General features: G+C 36.5%; 1 non-coding gene and 27 pseudogenes across 1 annotated transcript; all 28 read left to right on the top strand.

The window, feature by feature from the left end:
• Positions 1-230: 230 nt before the first annotated feature.
• LOC128921120 (5S ribosomal RNA) lies at positions 231-357 on the top strand (annotated as a pseudogene).
• A 501-nt stretch (positions 358-858) lies between these two features.
• LOC128920755 (5S ribosomal RNA) lies at positions 859-977 on the top strand. The gene has a single exon (XR_008470684.1). It is a non-coding gene; the product is annotated as a 5S ribosomal RNA (ribosomal RNA).
• Positions 978-1,478: 501 nt separating this feature from the next.
• On the top strand, positions 1,479-1,605 carry LOC128921119 (5S ribosomal RNA; annotated as a pseudogene).
• Positions 1,606-2,108: 503 nt separating this feature from the next.
• Positions 2,109-2,235, top strand: LOC128921118 (5S ribosomal RNA; annotated as a pseudogene).
• A 501-nt stretch (positions 2,236-2,736) lies between these two features.
• On the top strand, positions 2,737-2,863 carry LOC128921117 (5S ribosomal RNA; annotated as a pseudogene).
• A 475-nt stretch (positions 2,864-3,338) lies between these two features.
• LOC128921116 (5S ribosomal RNA) lies at positions 3,339-3,465 on the top strand (annotated as a pseudogene).
• A 499-nt stretch (positions 3,466-3,964) lies between these two features.
• Positions 3,965-4,091, top strand: LOC128920786 (5S ribosomal RNA; annotated as a pseudogene).
• Positions 4,092-4,594: 503 nt separating this feature from the next.
• On the top strand, positions 4,595-4,721 carry LOC128921114 (5S ribosomal RNA; annotated as a pseudogene).
• A 502-nt stretch (positions 4,722-5,223) lies between these two features.
• Positions 5,224-5,350, top strand: LOC128921113 (5S ribosomal RNA; annotated as a pseudogene).
• A 500-nt stretch (positions 5,351-5,850) lies between these two features.
• LOC128921112 (5S ribosomal RNA) lies at positions 5,851-5,977 on the top strand (annotated as a pseudogene).
• A 475-nt stretch (positions 5,978-6,452) lies between these two features.
• Positions 6,453-6,579, top strand: LOC128921111 (5S ribosomal RNA; annotated as a pseudogene).
• A 499-nt stretch (positions 6,580-7,078) lies between these two features.
• LOC128921110 (5S ribosomal RNA) lies at positions 7,079-7,205 on the top strand (annotated as a pseudogene).
• Positions 7,206-7,707: 502 nt separating this feature from the next.
• Positions 7,708-7,834, top strand: LOC128920730 (5S ribosomal RNA; annotated as a pseudogene).
• A 504-nt stretch (positions 7,835-8,338) lies between these two features.
• On the top strand, positions 8,339-8,465 carry LOC128921109 (5S ribosomal RNA; annotated as a pseudogene).
• Positions 8,466-8,969: 504 nt separating this feature from the next.
• On the top strand, positions 8,970-9,096 carry LOC128921108 (5S ribosomal RNA; annotated as a pseudogene).
• Positions 9,097-9,598: 502 nt separating this feature from the next.
• Positions 9,599-9,725, top strand: LOC128921107 (5S ribosomal RNA; annotated as a pseudogene).
• A 501-nt stretch (positions 9,726-10,226) lies between these two features.
• On the top strand, positions 10,227-10,353 carry LOC128921106 (5S ribosomal RNA; annotated as a pseudogene).
• Positions 10,354-11,468: 1,115 nt separating this feature from the next.
• Positions 11,469-11,595, top strand: LOC128921105 (5S ribosomal RNA; annotated as a pseudogene).
• A 503-nt stretch (positions 11,596-12,098) lies between these two features.
• LOC128921103 (5S ribosomal RNA) lies at positions 12,099-12,225 on the top strand (annotated as a pseudogene).
• A 500-nt stretch (positions 12,226-12,725) lies between these two features.
• LOC128921102 (5S ribosomal RNA) lies at positions 12,726-12,852 on the top strand (annotated as a pseudogene).
• Positions 12,853-13,327: 475 nt separating this feature from the next.
• LOC128921101 (5S ribosomal RNA) lies at positions 13,328-13,454 on the top strand (annotated as a pseudogene).
• Positions 13,455-13,953: 499 nt separating this feature from the next.
• Positions 13,954-14,080, top strand: LOC128921100 (5S ribosomal RNA; annotated as a pseudogene).
• A 502-nt stretch (positions 14,081-14,582) lies between these two features.
• On the top strand, positions 14,583-14,709 carry LOC128920729 (5S ribosomal RNA; annotated as a pseudogene).
• Positions 14,710-15,214: 505 nt separating this feature from the next.
• On the top strand, positions 15,215-15,341 carry LOC128921099 (5S ribosomal RNA; annotated as a pseudogene).
• A 503-nt stretch (positions 15,342-15,844) lies between these two features.
• LOC128921098 (5S ribosomal RNA) lies at positions 15,845-15,971 on the top strand (annotated as a pseudogene).
• Positions 15,972-16,472: 501 nt separating this feature from the next.
• On the top strand, positions 16,473-16,599 carry LOC128921097 (5S ribosomal RNA; annotated as a pseudogene).
• A 501-nt stretch (positions 16,600-17,100) lies between these two features.
• LOC128921096 (5S ribosomal RNA) lies at positions 17,101-17,227 on the top strand (annotated as a pseudogene).
• A 1,115-nt stretch (positions 17,228-18,342) lies between these two features.
• On the top strand, positions 18,343-18,469 carry LOC128921095 (5S ribosomal RNA; annotated as a pseudogene).
• The last annotated feature ends 139 nt before the right edge of the window (positions 18,470-18,608 follow it).

Raw genomic sequence — 18,608 nt, 5'->3', positions numbered from 1 at the left:
TGCAAACTTGCAGATACATTTAAAAGATAATATCAATTAAAGAAATACATATATTTTAAATGCGAAATAGCGAAATAAGAGCTTAACTGTTGAACAGCTGATGGCTGTGATGAAGAGACTGTGCAAATTTGCCTCCGGATAAAAACTGAAATTTTACTCCGGCTATAGTCCCAAACTCACTTACGTGAAAGAGTAGTTTACTCATATAACGAATTCTAGGAAATCCATATGCCAACGACCATACCACGCTGAATACATCGGTTCTCGTCCGATCACCGAAATTAAGCAGCGTCGGGATAGCGGGCGCGGTTAGTACTTAGATGGGGGACCGCTTGGGAACACCGCGTGTTGTTGGCTCCCAACAACTTTTTTACCTTTTTGTCAAAGTTTTTAAATACTTTCCTAGTTGTTGTTGTTTTTTTATTTTTTTTTTTCAGAAAGTCTCATATTTTTTTTTGGGCAGTATACACAACATTGCACAAGTATCGGAATACGAAGGTAGATAGTAAGCAAAAAAAAGTATCTAAGTATCTAAAATAAGCAGTACATTAGAGTGTTAAATAGTATCTACTACGTTTTGTGAGTCACTATGCGCGGTATTATGAGAAATAGGATTAGATATTGTATCTGCAAACTTGCAGATACATTTAAAAGATAATATCAATTAAAGAAATACATATATTTTAAATGCGAAATAGCGAAATAAGAGCTTAACTGTTGAACAGCTGATGGCTGTGATGAAGAGACTGTGCAAATTTGCCTCCGGATAAAAACTGAAATTTTACTCCGGCTATAGTCCCAATCTCACTTACGTGAAAGAGTAGTTTACTCATATAACGAATTCTAGGAAATCCATATGCCAACGACCATACCACGCTGAATACATCGGTTCTCGTCCGATCACCGAAATTAAGCAGCGTCGGGCGCGGTTGGTACTTAGAAGGGGGACCGCTTGGGAACACCGCGTGTTGTTGGCTCCCAACAACTTTTTTTACCTTTTGTCAAAGTTTTTAAATACTTTCCTAGTTGTTGTTGTTTTTTATTTTTTTTTTTTTTCAGAAAGTCTCTTTTTTTTGGGCAGTATACTCAACATTGCACAAGTATCGGAATACGAAGGTAGATAGTAAGCAAAAAAAAGCATCTAAGTATCTAAAATAAGCCAGTACATTAGAGTGTTATATAGTATCTACTACGTTTTGTGAGTCACTTATGCGCGGTATTATGGGAAATAGGATTAGATATTGTATCTGCAAACTTGCAGATACATTTAAAAGATAATATCAATTAAAGAAATACATATATTTTAAATGCGAAATAGCGAAATAAGAGCTTAACTGTTGAACAGCTGATGGCTGTGATGAAGAGACTGTGCAAATTTGCCTCCGGATAAAAACTGAAATTTTACTCCGGCTATAGTCCCAAACTCACTTACGTGAAAGAGTAGTTTACTCATATAACGAATTCTAGGAAATCCATATGCCAACGACCATACCACGCTGAATACATCGGTTCTCGTCCGATCACCGAAATTAAGCAGCGTCGGGATAGCGGGCGCGGTTAGTACTTAGATGGGGGACCGCTTGGGAACACCGCGTGTTGTTGGCTCCCAACAACTTTTTTACCTTTTTGTCAAAGTTTTTAAATACTTTCCTAGTTGTTGTTGTTTTTTTATTTTTTTTTTTTCAGAAAGTCTCATATTTTTTTTTGGGCAGTATACACAACATTGCACAAGTATCGGAATACGAAGGTAGATAGTAAGCAAAAAAAAGTATCTAAGTATCTAAAATAAGCCAGTACATTAGAGTGTTAAATAGTATCTACTACGTTTTGTGAGTCACTATGCGCGGTATTATGAGAAATAGGATTAGATATTGTATCTGCAAACTTGCAGATACATTTAAAAGATAATATCAATTAAAGAAATACATATATTTTAAATGCGAAATAGCGAAATAAGAGCTTAACTGTTGAACAGCTGATGGCTGTGATGAAGAGACTGTGCAAATTTGCCTCCGGATAAAAACTGAAATTTTACTCCGGCTATAGTCCCAATCTCACTTACGTGAAAGAGTAGTTTACTCATATAACGAATTCTAGGAAATCCATATGCCAACGACCATACCACGCTGAATACATCGGTTCTCGTCCGATCACCGAAATTAAGCAGCGTCGGGATAGCGGGCGCGGTTAGTACTTAGATGGGGGACCGCTTGGGAACACCGCGTGTTGTTGGCTCCCAACAACTTTTTTTACCTTTTGTCAAAGTTTTTAAATACTTTCCTAGTTGTTGTTGTTTTTTATTTTTTTTTTTTTCAGAAAGTCTCATTTTTTTTGGGCAGTATACTCAACATTGCACAAGTATCGGAATACGAAGGTAGATAGTAAGCAAAAAAAAGCATCTAAGTATCTAAAATAAGCCAGTACATTAGAGTGTTATATAGTATCTACTACGTTTTGTGAGTCACTTATGCGCGGTATTATGGGAAATAGGATTAGATCTTGTATCTGCAAACTTGCAGATACATTTAAAAGATAATATCAATTAAAGAAATACATATATTTTAAATGCGAAATAGCGAAATAAGAGCTTAACTGTTGAACAGCTGATGGCTGTGATGAAGAGACTGTGCAAATTTGCCTCCGGATAAAAACTGAAATTTTACTCCGGCTATAGTCCCAAACTCACTTACGTGAAAGAGTAGTTTACTCATATAACGAATTCTAGGAAATCCATATGCCAACGACCATACCACGCTGAATACATCGGTTCTCGTCCGATCACCGAAATTAAGCAGCGTCGGGATAGCGGGCGCGGTTAGTACTTAGATGGGGGACCGCTTGGGAACACCGCGTGTTGTTGGCTCCCAACAACTTTTTTACCTTTTTGTCAAAGTTTTTAAATACTTTCCTAGTTGTTGTTGTTTTTTATTTATTTTTTTTTCAGAAAGTCTCATTGCACAAGTATCGGAATACGAAGGTAGATAGTAAGCCAAAAAAAGCATCTAAGTATCTAAAATAAGCCAGTACATTAGAGTGTTAAATAGTATCTACTACGTTTTGTGAGTCACTATGCGCGGTATTATGAGAAATAGGATTAGATATTGTATCTGCAAACTTGCAGATACATTTAAAAGATAATATCAATTAAAGAAATACATATATTTTAAATGCGAAATAGCGAAATAAGAGCTTAACTGTTGAACAGCTGATGGCTGTGATGAAGAGACTGTGCAAATTTGCCTCCGGATAAAAACTGAAATTTTACTCCGGCTATAGTCCCAATCTCACTTACGTGAAAGAGTAGTTTACTCATATAACGAATTCTAGGAAATCCATATGCCAACGACCATACCACGCTGAATACATCGGTTCTCGTCCGATCACCGAAATTAAGCAGCGTCGGGATAGCGGGCGCGGTTAGTACTTAGATGGGGGACCGCTTGGGAACACCGCGTGTTGTTGGCTCCCAACAACTTTTTTACCTTTTTGTCAAAGTTTTTAAATACTTTCCTAGTTGTTGTTGTTTTTTATTTTTTTTTTTTCAGAAAGTCTCTTTTTTTTTTGGGCAGTATACACAACATTGCACAAGTATCGGAATATGAAGGTAGATAGTAAGCAAAAAAAGTATCTAAGTATCTAAAATAAGCCAGTACATTAGAGTGTTAAATAGTATCTACTACGTTTTGTGAGTCACTATGCGCGGTATTATGAGAAATAGGATTAGATATTGTATCTGCAAACTTGCAGATACATTTAAAAGATAATATCAATTAAAGAAATACATATATTTTAAATGCGAAATAGCGAAATAAGAGCTTAACTGTTGAACAGCTGATGGCTGTGATGAAGAGACTGTGCAAATTTGCCTCCGGATAAAAACTGAAATTTTACTCCGGCTATAGTCCCAAACTCACTTACGTGAAAGAGTAGTTTACTCATATAACGAATTCTAGGAAATCCATATGCCAACGACCATGCCACGCTGAATACATCGGTTCTCGTCCGATCACCGAAATTAAGCAGCGTCGGGATAGCGGGCGCGGTTAGTACTTAGATGAGGGACCGCTTGGGAACACCGCGTGTTGTTGGCTCCCAACAACTTTTTTACCTTTTTGTCAAAGTTTTTAAATACTTTCCTAGTTGTTGTTGTTTTTTTATTTTTTTTTTTTCAGAAAGTCTCATATTTTTTTTTGGGCAGTATACACAACATTGCACAAGTATCGGAATACGAAGGTAGATAGTAAGCAAAAAAAAGTATCTAAGTATCTAAAATAAGCCAGTACATTAGAGTGTTAAATAGTATCTACTACGTTTTGTGAGTCACTATGCGCGGTATTATGAGAAATAGGATTAGATATTGTATCTGCAAACTTGCAGATACATTTAAAAGATAATATCAATTAAAGAAATACATATATTTTAAATGCGAAATAGCGAAATAAGAGCTTAACTGTTGAACAGCTGATGGCTGTGATGAAGAGACTGTGCAAATTTGCCTCCGGATAAAAACTGAAATTTTACTCCGGCTATAGTCCCAAACTCACTTACGTGAAAGAGTAGTTTACTCATATAACGAATTCTAGGAAATCCATATGCCAACGACCATACCACGCTGAATACATCGGTTCTCGTCCGATCACCGAAATTAAGCAGCGTCGGGATAGCGGGCGCGGTTAGTACTTAGATGGGGGACCGCTTGGGAACACCGCGTGTTGTTGGCTCCCAACAACTTTTTTACCTTTTTGTCAAAGTTTTTAAATACTTTCCTAGTTGTTGTTGTTTTTTTATTTTTTTTTTTCAGAAAGTCTCATATTTTTTTTTGGGCAGTATACACAACATTGCACAAGTATCGGAATACGAAGGTAGATAGTAAGCAAAAAAAAGTATCTAAGTATCTAAAATAAGCCAGTACATTAGAGTGTTAAATAGTATCTACTACGTTTTGTGAGTCACTATGCGCGGTATTATGAGAAATAGGATTAGATATTGTATCTGCAAACTTGCAGATACATTTAAAAGATAATATCAATTAAAGAAATACATATATTTTAAATGCGAAATAGCGAAATAAGAGCTTAACTGTTGAACAGCTGATGGCTGTGATGAAGAGACTGTGCAAATTTGCCTCCGGATAAAAACTGAAATTTTACTCCGGCTATAGTCCCAATCTCACTTACGTGAAAGAGTAGTTTACTCATATAACGAATTCTAGGAAATCCATATGCCAACGACCATACCACGCTGAATACATCGGTTCTCGTCCGATCACCGAAATTAAGCAGCGTCGGGATAGCGGGCGCGGTTAGTACTTAGATGGGGGACCGCTTGGGAACACCGCGTGTTGTTGGCTCCCAACAACTTTTTTTACCTTTTGTCAAAGTTTTTAAATACTTTCCTAGTTGTTGTTGTTTTTTATTTTTTTTTTTTCAGAAAGTCTCATTTTTTTTGGGCAGTATACTCAACATTGCACAAGTATCGGAATACGAAGGTAGATAGTAAGCAAAAAAAAGCATCTAAGTATCTAAAATAAGCCAGTACATTAGAGTGTTATATAGTATCTACTACGTTTTGTGAGTCACTTATGCGCGGTATTATGGGAAATAGGATTAGATATTGTATCTGCAAACTTGCAGATACATTTAAAAGATAATATCAATTAAAGAAATACATATATTTTAAATGCGAAATAGCGAAATAAGAGCTTAACTGTTGAACAGCTGATGGCTGTGATGAAGAGACTGTGCAAATTTGCCTCCGGATAAAAACTGAAATTTTACTCCGGCTATAGTCCCAAACTCACTTACGTGAAAGAGTAGTTTACTCATATAACGAATTCTAGGAAATCCATATGCCAACGACCATACCACGCTGAATACATCGGTTCTCGTCCGATCACCGAAATTAAGCAGCGTCGGGATAGCGGGCGCGGTTAGTACTTAGATGGGGGACCGCTTGGGAACACCGCGTGTTGTTGGCTCCCAACAACTTTTTTACCTTTTTGTCAAAGTTTTTAAATACTTTCCTAGTTGTTGTTGTTTTTTATTTATTTTTTTTTCAGAAAGTCTCATTGCACAAGTATCGGAATACGAAGGTAGATAGTAAGCCAAAAAAAGCATCTAAGTATCTAAAATAAGCCAGTACATTAGAGTGTTAAATAGTATCTACTACGTTTTGTGAGTCACTATGCGCGGTATTATGAGAAATAGGATTAGATATTGTATCTGCAAACTTGCAGATACATTTAAAAGATAATATCAATTAAAGAAATACATATATTTTAAATGCGAAATAGCGAAATAAGAGCTTAACTGTTGAACAGCTGATGGCTGTGATGAAGAGACTGTGCAAATTTGCCTCCGGATAAAAACTGAAATTTTACTCCGGCTATAGTCCCAATCTCACTTACGTGAAAGAGTAGTTTACTCATATAACGAATTCTAGGAAATCCATATGCCAACGACCATACCACGCTGAATACATCGGTTCTCGTCCGATCACCGAAATTAAGCAGCGTCGGGATAGCGGGCGCGGTTAGTACTTAGATGGGGGACCGCTTGGGAACACCGCGTGTTGTTGGCTCCCAACAACTTTTTTACCTTTTTGTCAAAGTTTTTAAATACTTTCCTAGTTGTTGTTGTTTTTTATTTTTTTTTTTTCAGAAAGTCTCTTTTTTTTTTGGGCAGTATACACAACATTGCACAAGTATCGGAATATGAAGGTAGATAGTAAGCAAAAAAAGTATCTAAGTATCTAAAATAAGCCAGTACATTAGAGTGTTAAATAGTATCTACTACGTTTTGTGAGTCACTATGCGCGGTATTATGAGAAATAGGATTAGATATTGTATCTGCAAACTTGCAGATACATTTAAAAGATAATATCAATTAAAGAAATACATATATTTTAAATGCGAAATAGCGAAATAAGAGCTTAACTGTTGAACAGCTGATGGCTGTGATGAAGAGACTGTGCAAATTTGCCTCCGGATAAAAACTGAAATTTTACTCCGGCTATAGTCCCAAACTCACTTACGTGAAAGAGTAGTTTACTCATATAACGAATTCTAGGAAATCCATATGCCAACGACCATACCACGCTGAATACATCGGTTCTCGTCCGATCACCGAAATTAAGCAGCGTCGGGATAGCGGGCGCGGTTAGTACTTAGATGGGGGACCGCTTGGGAACACCGCGTGTTGTTGGCTCCCAACAACTTTTTTACCTTTTTGTCAAAGTTTTTAAATACTTTCCTAGTTGTTGTTGTTTTTTTATTTTTTTTTTTCAGAAAGTCTCATATTTTTTTTTGGGCAGTATACACAACATTGCACAAGTATCGGAATACGAAGGTAGATAGTAAGCAAAAAAAAGTATCTAAGTATCTAAAATAAGCCAGTACATTAGAGTGTTAAATAGTATCTACTACGTTTTGTGAGTCACTATGCGCGGTATTATGAGAAATAGGATTAGATATTGTATCTGCAAACTTGCAGATACATTTAAAAGATAATATCAATTAAAGAAATACATATATTTTAAATGCGAAATAGCGAAATAAGAGCTTAACTGTTGAACAGCTGATGGCTGTGATGAAGAGACTGTGCAAATTTGCCTCCGGATAAAAACTGAAATTTTACTCCGGCTATAGTCCCAAACTCACTTACGTGAAAGAGTAGTTTACTCATATAACGAATTCTAGGAAATCCATATGCCAACGACCATACCACGCTGAATACATCGGTTCTCGTCCGATCACCGAAATTAAGCAGCGTCGGGATAGCGGGCGCGGTTAGTACTTAGAAGGGGGACCGCTTGGGAACACCGCGTGTTGTTGGCTCCCAACAACTTTTTTTACCTTTTGTCAAAGTTTTTAAATACTTTCCTAGTTGTTGTTGTTTTTTTATTTTTTTTTTTTTGTCAGAAAGTCTCATTTTTTTTGGGCAGTATACTCAACATTGCACAAGTATCGGAATACGAAGGTAGATAGTAAGCAAAAAAAAGCATCTAAGTATCTAAAATAAGCCAGTACATTAGAGTGTTATATAGTATCTACTACGTTTTGTGAGTCACTTATGCGCGGTATTATGGGAAATAGGATTAGATATTGTATCTGCAAACTTGCAGATACATTTAAAAGATAATATCAATTAAAGAAATACATATATTTTAAATGCGAAATAGCGAAATAAGAGCTTAACTGTTGAACAGCTGATGGCTGTGATGAAGAGACTGTGCAAATTTGCCTCCGGATAAAAACTGAAATTTTACTCCGGCTATAGTCCCAAACTCACTTACGTGAAAGAGTAGTTTACTCATATAACGAATTCTAGGAAATCCATATGCCAACGACCATACCACGCTGAATACATCGGTTCTCGTCCGATCACCGAAATTAAGCAGCGTCGGGATAGCGGGCGCGGTTAGTACTTAGATGGGGGACCGCTTGGGAACACCGCGTGTTGTTGGCTCCCAACAACTTTTTTACCTTTTTGTCAAAGTTTTTAAATACTTTCCTAGTTGTTGTTGTTTTTTTATTTTTTTTTTTTCAGAAAGTCTCATATTTTTTTTTTGGGCAGTATACACAACATTGCACAAGTATCGGAATACGAAGGTAGATAGTAAGCAAAAAAAAGTATCTAAGTATCTAAAATAAGCCAGTACATTAGAGTGTTAAATAGTATCTACTACGTTTTGTGAGTCACTATGCGCGGTATTATGAGAAATAGGATTAGATATTGTATCTGCAAACTTGCAGATACATTTAAAAGATAATATCAATTAAAGAAATACATATATTTTAAATGCGAAATAGCGAAATAAGAGCTTAACTGTTGAACAGCTGATGGCTGTGATGAAGAGACTGTGCAAATTTGCCTCCGGATAAAAACTGAAATTTTACTCCGGCTATAGTCCCAATCTCACTTACGTGAAAGAGTAGTTTACTCATATAACGAATTCTAGGAAATCCATATGCCAACGACCATACCACGCTGAATACATCGGTTCTCGTCCGATCACCGAAATTAAGCAGCGTCGGGATAGCGGGCGCGGTTAGTACTTAGATGGGGGACCGCTTGGGAACACCGCGTGTTGTTGGCTCCCAACAACTTTTTTTACCTTTTGTCAAAGTTTTTAAATACTTTCCTAGTTGTTGTTGTTTTTTATTTTTTTTTTTTTTCAGAAAGTCTCATTTTTTTTGGGCAGTATACTCAACATTGCACAAGTATCGGAATACGAAGGTAGATAGTAAGCAAAAAAAAGCATCTAAGTATCTAAAATAAGCCAGTACATTAGAGTGTTAAATAGTATCTACTACGTTTTGTGAGTCACTTATGCGCGGTATTATGGGAAATAGGATTAGATATTGTATCTGCAAACTTGCAGATACATTTAAAAGATAATATCAATTAAAGAAATACATATATTTTAAATGCGAAATAGCGAAATAAGAGCTTAACTGTTGAACAGCTGATGGCTGTGATGAAGAGACTGTGCAAATTTGCCTCCGGATAAAAACTGAAATTTTACTCCGGCTATAGTCCCAATCTCACTTACGTGAAAGAGTAGTTTACTCATATAACGAATTCTAGGAAATCCATATGCCAACGACCATACCACGCTGAATACATCGGTTCTCGTCCGATCACCGAAATTAAGCAGCGTCGGGATAGCGGGCGCGGTTAGTACTTAGATGGGGGACCGCTTGGGAACACCGCGTGTTGTTGGCTCCCAACAACTTTTTTTACCTTTTGTCAAAGTTTTTAAATACTTTCCTAGTTGTTGTTGTTTTTTATTTTTTTTTTTTTCAGAAAGTCTCATTTTTTTTGGGCAGTATACTCAACATTGCACAAGTATCGGAATACGAAGGTAGATAGTAAGCAAAAAAAAGCATCTAAGTATCTAAAATAAGCCAGTACATTAGAGTGTTATATAGTATCTACTACGTTTTGTGAGTCACTTATGCGCGGTATTATGGGAAATAGGATTAGATATTGTATCTGCAAACTTGCAGATACATTTAAAAGATAATATCAATTAAAGAAATACATATATTTTAAATGCGAAATAGCGAAATAAGAGCTTAACTGTTGAACAGCTGATGGCTGTGATGAAGAGACTGTGCAAATTTGCCTCCGGATAAAAACTGAAATTTTACTCCGGCTATAGTCCCAAACTCACTTACGTGAAAGAGTAGTTTACTCATATAACGAATTCTAGGAAATCCATATGCCAACGACCATACCACGCTGAATACATCGGTTCTCGTCCGATCACCGAAATTAAGCAGCGTCGGGATAGCGGGCGCGGTTAGTACTTAGATGGGGGACCGCTTGGGAACACCGCGTGTTGTTGGCTCCCAACAACTTTTTTACCTTTTTGTCAAAGTTTTTAAATACTTTCCTAGTTGTTGTTGTTTTTTTATTTTTATTTTTCAGAAAGTCTCATATTTTTTTTGGGCAGTATACACAACATTGCACAAGTATCGGAATACGAAGGTAGATAGTAAGCAAAAAAAAGTATCTAAGTATCTAAAATAAGCCAGTACATTAGAGTGTTAAATAGTATCTACTACGTTTTGTGAGTCACTATGCGCGGTATTATGAGAAATAGGATTAGATATTGTATCTGCAAACTTGCAGATACATTTAAAAGATAATATCAATTAAAGAAATACATATATTTTAAATGCGAAATAGCGAAATAAGAGCTTAACTGTTGAACAGCTGATGGCTGTGATGAAGAGACTGTGCAAATTTGCCTCCGGATAAAAACTGAAATTTTACTCCGGCTATAGTCCCAATCTCACTTACGTGAAAGAGTAGTTTACTCATATAACGAATTCTAGGAAATCCATACCACGCTGAATACATCGGTTCTCGTCCGATCACCGAAATTAAGCAGCGTCGGGATAGCGGGCGCGGTTAGTACTTAGATGGGGGACCGCTTGGGAACACCGCGTGTTGTTGGCTCCCAACAACTTTTTTTACCTTTTGTCAAAGTTTTTAAATACTTTCCTAGTTGTTGTTGTTTTTTATTTTTTTTTTTTTCAGAAAGTCTCATTTTTTTTGGGCAGTATACTCAACATTGCACAAGTACCGGAATACGAAGGTAGATAGTAAGCAAAAAAAAGCATCTAAGTATCTAAAATAAGCCAGTACATTAGAGTGTTATATAGTATCTACTACGTTTTGTGAGTCACTTATGCGCGGTATTATGGGAAATAGGATTAGATATTGTATCTGCAAACTTGCAGATACATTTAAAAGATAATATCAATTAAAGAAATACATATATTTTAAATGCGAAATAGCGAAATAAGAGCTTAACTGTTGAACAGCTGATGGCTGTGATGAAGAGACTGTGCAAATTTGCCTCCGGATAAAAACTGAAATTTTACTCCGGCTATAGTCCCAAACTCACTTACGTGAAAGAGTAGTTTACTCATATAACGAATTCTAGGAAATCCATATGCCAACGACCATACCACGCTGAATACATCGGTTCTCGTCCGATCACCGAAATTAAGCAGCGTCGGGATAGCGGGCGCGGTTAGTACTTAGATGGGGGACCGCTTGGGAACACCGCGTGTTGTTGGCTCCCAACAACTTTTTTACCTTTTTGTCAAAGTTTTTAAATACTTTCCTAGTTGTTGTTGTTTTTTTATTTTTTTTTTTTCAGAAAGTCTCATATTTTTTTTTGGGCAGTATACACAACATTGCACAAGTATCGGAATACGAAGGTAGATAGTAAGCAAAAAAAAGTATCTAAGTATCTAAAATAAGCCAGTACATTAGAGTGTTAAATAGTATCTACTACGTTTTGTGAGTCACTATGCGCGGTATTATGAGAAATAGGATTAGATATTGTATCTGCAAACTTGCAGATACATTTAAAAGATAATATCAATTAAAGAAATACATATATTTTAAATGCGAAATAGCGAAATAAGAGCTTAACTGTTGAACAGCTGATGGCTGTGATGAAGAGACTGTGCAAATTTGCCTCCGGATAAAAACTGAAATTTTACTCCGGCTATAGTCCCAATCTCACTTACGTGAAAGAGTAGTTTACTCATATAACGAATTCTAGGAAATCCATATGCCAACGACCATACCACGCTGAATACATCGGTTCTCGTCCGATCACCGAAATTAAGCAGCGTCGGGATAGCGGGCGCGGTTAGTACTTAGATGGGGGACCGCTTGGGAACACCGCGTGTTGTTGGCTCCCAACAACTTTTTTTACCTTTTGTCAAAGTTTTTAAATACTTTCCTAGTTGTTGTTGTTTTTTATTTTTTTTTTTTCAGAAAGTCTCATTTTTTTTGGGCAGTATACTCAACATTGCACAAGTATCGGAATACGAAGGTAGATAGTAAGCAAAAAAAAGCATCTAAGTATCTAAAATAAGCCAGTACATTAGAGTGTTATATAGTATCTACTACGTTTTGTGAGTCACTTATGCGCGGTATTATGGGAAATAGGATTAGATATTGTATCTGCAAACTTGCAGATACATTTAAAAGATAATATCAATTAAAGAAATACATATATTTTAAATGCGAAATAGCGAAATAAGAGCTTAACTGTTGAACAGCTGATGGCTGTGATGAAGAGACTGTGCAAATTTGCCTCCGGATAAAAACTGAAATTTTACTCCGGCTATAGTCCCAAACTCACTTACGTGAAAGAGTAGTTTACTCATATAACGAATTCTAGGAAATCCATATGCCAACGACCATACCACGCTGAATACATCGGTTCTCGTCCGATCACCGAAATTAAGCAGCGTCGGGATAGCGGGCGCGGTTAGTACTTAGATGGGGGACCGCTTGGGAACACCGCGTGTTGTTGGCTCCCAACAACTTTTTTACCTTTTTGTCAAAGTTTTTAAATACTTTCCTAGTTGTTGTTGTTTTTTATTTATTTTTTTTTCAGAAAGTCTCATTGCACAAGTATCGGAATACGAAGGTAGATAGTAAGCCAAAAAAAGCATCTAAGTATCTAAAATAAGCCAGTACATTAGAGTGTTAAATAGTATCTACTACGTTTTGTGAGTCACTATGCGCGGTATTATGAGAAATAGGATTAGATATTGTATCTGCAAACTTGCAGATACATTTAAAAGATAATATCAATTAAAGAAATACATATATTTTAAATGCGAAATAGCGAAATAAGAGCTTAACTGTTGAACAGCTGATGGCTGTGATGAAGAGACTGTGCAAATTTGCCTCCGGATAAAAACTGAAATTTTACTCCGGCTATAGTCCCAATCTCACTTACGTGAAAGAGTAGTTTACTCATATAACGAATTCTAGGAAATCCATATGCCAACGACCATACCACGCTGAATACATCGGTTCTCGTCCGATCACCGAAATTAAGCAGCGTCGGGATAGCGGGCGCGGTTAGTACTTAGATGGGGGACCGCTTGGGAACACCGCGTGTTGTTGGCTCCCAACAACTTTTTTACCTTTTTGTCAAAGTTTTTAAATACTTTCCTAGTTGTTGTTGTTTTTTATTTTTTTTTTTTCAGAAAGTCTCTTTTTTTTTTGGGCAGTATACACAACATTGCACAAGTATCGGAATATGAAGGTAGATAGTAAGCAAAAAAAGTATCTAAGTATCTAAAATAAGCCAGTACATTAGAGTGTTAAATAGTATCTACTACGTTTTGTGAGTCACTATGCGCGGTATTATGAGAAATAGGATTAGATATTGTATCTGCAAACTTGCAGATACATTTAAAAGATAATATCAATTAAAGAAATACATATATTTTAAATGCGAAATAGCGAAATAAGAGCTTAACTGTTGAACAGCTGATGGCTGTGATGAAGAGACTGTGCAAATTTGCCTCCGGATAAAAACTGAAATTTTACTCCGGCTATAGTCCCAAACTCACTTACGTGAAAGAGTAGTTTACTCATATAACGAATTCTAGGAAATCCATATGCCAACGACCATACCACGCTGAATACATCGGTTCTCGTCCGATCACCGAAATTAAGCAGCGTCGGGATAGCGGGCGCGGTTAGTACTTAGATGGGGGACCGCTTGGGAACACCGCGTGTTGTTGGCTCCCAACAACTTTTTTACCTTTTTGTCAAAGTTTTTAAATACTTTCCTAGTTGTTGTTGTTTTTTTATTTTTTTTTTTCAGAAAGTCTCATATTTTTTTTTGGGCAGTATACACAACATTGCACAAGTATCGGAATACGAAGGTAGATAGTAAGCAAAAAAAAGTATCTAAGTATCTAAAATAAGCCAGTACATTAGAGTGTTAAATAGTATCTACTACGTTTTGTGAGTCACTATGCGCGGTATTATGAGAAATAGGATTAGATATTGTATCTGCAAACTTGCAGATACATTTAAAAGATAATATCAATTAAAGAAATACATATATTTTAAATGCGAAATAGCGAAATAAGAGCTTAACTGTTGAACAGCTGATGGCTGTGATGAAGAGACTGTGCAAATTTGCCTCCGGATAAAAACTGAAATTTTACTCCGGCTATAGTCCCAAACTCACTTACGTGAAAGAGTAGTTTACTCATATAACGAATTCTAGGAAATCCATATGCCAACGACCATACCACGCTGAATACATCGGTTCTCGTCCGATCACCGAAATTAAGCAGCGTCGGGATAGCGGGCGCGGTTAGTACTTAGAAGGGGGACCGCTTGGGAACACCGCGTGTTGTTGGCTCCCAACAACTTTTTTTACCTTTTGTCAAAGTTTTTAAATACTTTCCTAGTTGTTGTTGTTTTTTTATTTTTTTTTTTTTTGTCAGAAAGTCTCATTTTTTTTGGGCAGTATACTCAACATTGCACAAGTATCGGAATACGAAGGTAGATAGTAAGCAAAAAAAAGCATCTAAGTATCTAAAATAAGCCAGTACATTAGAGTGTTATATAGTATCTACTACGTTTTGTGAGTCACTTATGCGCGGTATTATGGGAAATAGGATTAGATATTGTATCTGCAAACTTGCAGATACATTTAAAAGATAATATCAATTAAAGAAATACATATATTTTAAATGCGAAATAGCGAAATAAGAGCTTAACTGTTGAACAGCTGATGGCTGTGATGAAGAGACTGTGCAAATTTGCCTCCGGATAAAAACTGAAATTTTACTCCGGCTATAGTCCCAAACTCACTTACGTGAAAGAGTAGTTTACTCATATAACGAATTCTAGGAAATCCATATGCCAACGACCATACCACGCTGAATACATCGGTTCTCGTCCGATCACCGAAATTAAGCAGCGTCGGGATAGCGGGCGCGGTTAGTACTTAGATGGGGGACCGCTTGGGAACACCGCGTGTTGTTGGCTCCCAACAACTTTTTTACCTTTTTGTCAAAGTTTTTAAATACTTTCCTAGTTGTTGTTGTTTTTTTATTTTTTTTTTTCAGAAAGTCTCATATTTTTTTTTTGGGCAGTATACACAACATTGCACAAGTATCGGAATACGAAGGTAGATAGTAAGCAAAAAAAAGTATCTAAGTATCTAAAATAAGCCAGTACATTAGAGTGTTAAATAGTATCTACTACGTTTTGTGAGTCACTATGCGCGGTATTATGAGAAATAGGATTAGATATTGTATCTGCAAACTTGCAGATACATTTAAAAGATAATATCAATTAAAGAAATACATATATTTTAAATGCGAAATAGCGAAATAAGAGCTTAACTGTTGAACAGCTGATGGCTGTGATGAAGAGACTGTGCAAATTTGCCTCCGGATAAAAACTGAAATTTTACTCCGGCTATAGTCCCAATCTCACTTACGTGAAAGAGTAGTTTACTCATATAACGAATTCTAGGAAATCCATATGCCAACGACCATACCACGCTGAATACATCGGTTCTCGTCCGATCACCGAAATTAAGCAGCGTCGGGATAGCGGGCGCGGTTAGTACTTAGATGGGGGACCGCTTGGGAACACCGCGTGTTGTTGGCTCCCAACAACTTTTTTTACCTTTTGTCAAAGTTTTTAAATACTTTCCTAGTTGTTGTTGTTTTTTATTTTTTTTTTTTTCAGAAAGTCTCATTTTTTTTGGGCAGTATACTCAACATTGCACAAGTATCGGAATACGAAGGTAGATAGTAAGCAAAAAAAAGCATCTAAGTATCTAAAATAAGCCAGTACATTAGAGTGTTAAATAGTATCTACTACGTTTTGTGAGTCACTTATGCGCGGTATTATGGGAAATAGGATTAGATATTGTATCTGCAAACTTGCAGATACATTTAAAAGATAATATCAATTAAAGAAATACATATATTTTAAATGCGAAATAGCGAAATAAGAGCTTAACTGTTGAACAGCTGATGGCTGTGATGAAGAGACTGTGCAAATTTGCCTCCGGATAAAAACTGAAATTTTACTCCGGCTATAGTCCCAATCTCACTTACGTGAAAGAGTAGTTTACTCATATAACGAATTCTAGGAAATCCATATGCCAACGACCATACCACGCTGAATACATCGGTTCTCGTCCGATCACCGAAATTAAGCAGCGTCGGGATAGCGGGCGCGGTTAGTACTTAGATGGGGGACCGCTTGGGAACACCGCGTGTTGTTGGCTCCCAACAACTTTTTTTACCTTTTGTCAAAGTTTTTAAATACTTTCCTAGTTGTTGTTGTTTTTTATTTTTTTTTTTTTCAGAAAGTCTCATTTTTTTTGGGCAGTATACTCAACATTGCACAAGTATCGGAATACGAAGGTAGATAGTAAGCAAAAAAAAGCATCTAAGTATCTAAAATAAGCCAGTACATTAGAGTGTTATATAGTATCTACTACGTTTTGTGAGTCACTTATGCGCGGTATTATGGGAAATAGGATTAGATATTGTATCTGCAAACTTGCAGATACATTTAAAAGATAATATCAATTAAAGAAATACATATATTTTAAATGCGAAATAGCGAAATAAGAGCTTAACTGTTGAACAGCTGATGGCTGTGATGAAGAGACTGTGCAAATTTGCCTCCGGATAAAAACTGAAATTTTACTCCGGCTATAGTCCCAAACTCACTTACGTGAAAGAGTAGTTTACTCATATAACGAATTCTAGGAAATCCATATGCCAACGACCATACCACGCTGAATACATCGGTTCTCGTCCGATCACCGAAATTAAGCAGCGTCGGGATAGCGGGCGCGGTTAGTACTTAGATGGGGGACCGCTTGGGAACACCGCGTGTTGTTGGCTCCCAACAACTTTTTTACCTTTTTGTCAAAGTTTTTAAATACTTTCCTAGTTGTTGTTGTTTTTTTATTTTTATTTTTCAGAAAGTCTCATATTTTTTTTGGGCAGTATACACAACATTGCACAAGTATCGGAATACGAAGGTAGATAGTAAGCAAAAAAAAGTATCTAAGTATCTAAAATAAGCCAGTACATTAGAGTGTTAAATAGTATCTACTACGTTTTGTGAGTCACTATGCGCGGTATTATGAGAAATAGGATTAGATATTGTATCTGCAAACTTGCAGATACATTTAAAAGATAATATCAATTAAAGAAATACATATATTTTAAATGCGAAATAGCGAAATAAGAGCTTAACTGTTGAACAGCTGATGGCTGTGATGAAGAGACTGTGCAAATTTGCCTCCGGATAAAAACTGAAATTTTACTCCGGCTATAGTCCCAATCTCACTTACGTGAAAGAGTAGTTTACTCATATAACGAATTCTAGGAAATCCATACCACGCTGAATACATCGGTTCTCGTCCGATCACCGAAATTAAGCAGCGTCGGGATAGCGGGCGCGGTTAGTACTTAGATGGGGGACCGCTTGGGAACACCGCGTGTTGTTGGCTCCCAACAACTTTTTTTACCTTTTGTCAAAGTTTTTAAATACTTTCCTAGTTGTTGTTGTTTTTTATTTTTTTTTTTTTCAGAAAGTCTCATTTTTTTTGGGCAGTATACTCAACATTGCACAAGTATCGGAATACGAAGGTAGATAGTAAGCAAAAAAAAGCATCTAAGTATCTAAAATAAGCCAGTACATTAGAGTGTTATATAGTATCTACTACGTTTTGTGAGTCACTTATGCGCGGTATTATGGGAAATAGGATTAGATATTGTATCTGCAAACTTGCAGATACATTTAAAAGATAATATCAATTAAAGAAATACATATATTTTAAATGCGAAATAGCGAAATAAGAGCTTAACTGTTGAACAGCTGATGGCTGTGATGAAGAGACTGTGCAAATTTGCCTCCGGATAAAAACTGAAATTTTACTCCGGCTATAGTCCCAAACTCACTTACGTGAAAGAGTAGTTTACTCATATAACGAATTCTAGGAAATCCATATGCCAACGACCATACCACGCTGAATACATCGGTTCTCGTCCGATCACCGAAATTAAGCAGCGTCGGGATAGCGGGCGCGGTTAGTACTTAGATGGGGGACCGCTTGGGAACACCGCGTGTTGTTGGCTCCCAACAACTTTTTTACCTTTTTGTCAAAGTTTTTAAATACTTTCCTAGTTGTTGTTGTTTTTTTATTTTTTTTTTTCAGAAAGTCTCATATTTTTTTTTGGGCAGTATACACAACATTGCACAAGTATCGGAATACGA

Source organism: Zeugodacus cucurbitae, chromosome 3 (assembly GCF_028554725.1).
Source record: "Zeugodacus cucurbitae isolate PBARC_wt_2022May chromosome 3, idZeuCucr1.2, whole genome shotgun sequence".
Taxonomy (NCBI): Eukaryota; Metazoa; Arthropoda; class Insecta; order Diptera; family Tephritidae; genus Zeugodacus; species Zeugodacus cucurbitae.
Note: the sequence above shows the minus strand (reverse complement) of the source record. Positions and strands in the feature narration are given on the sequence as shown.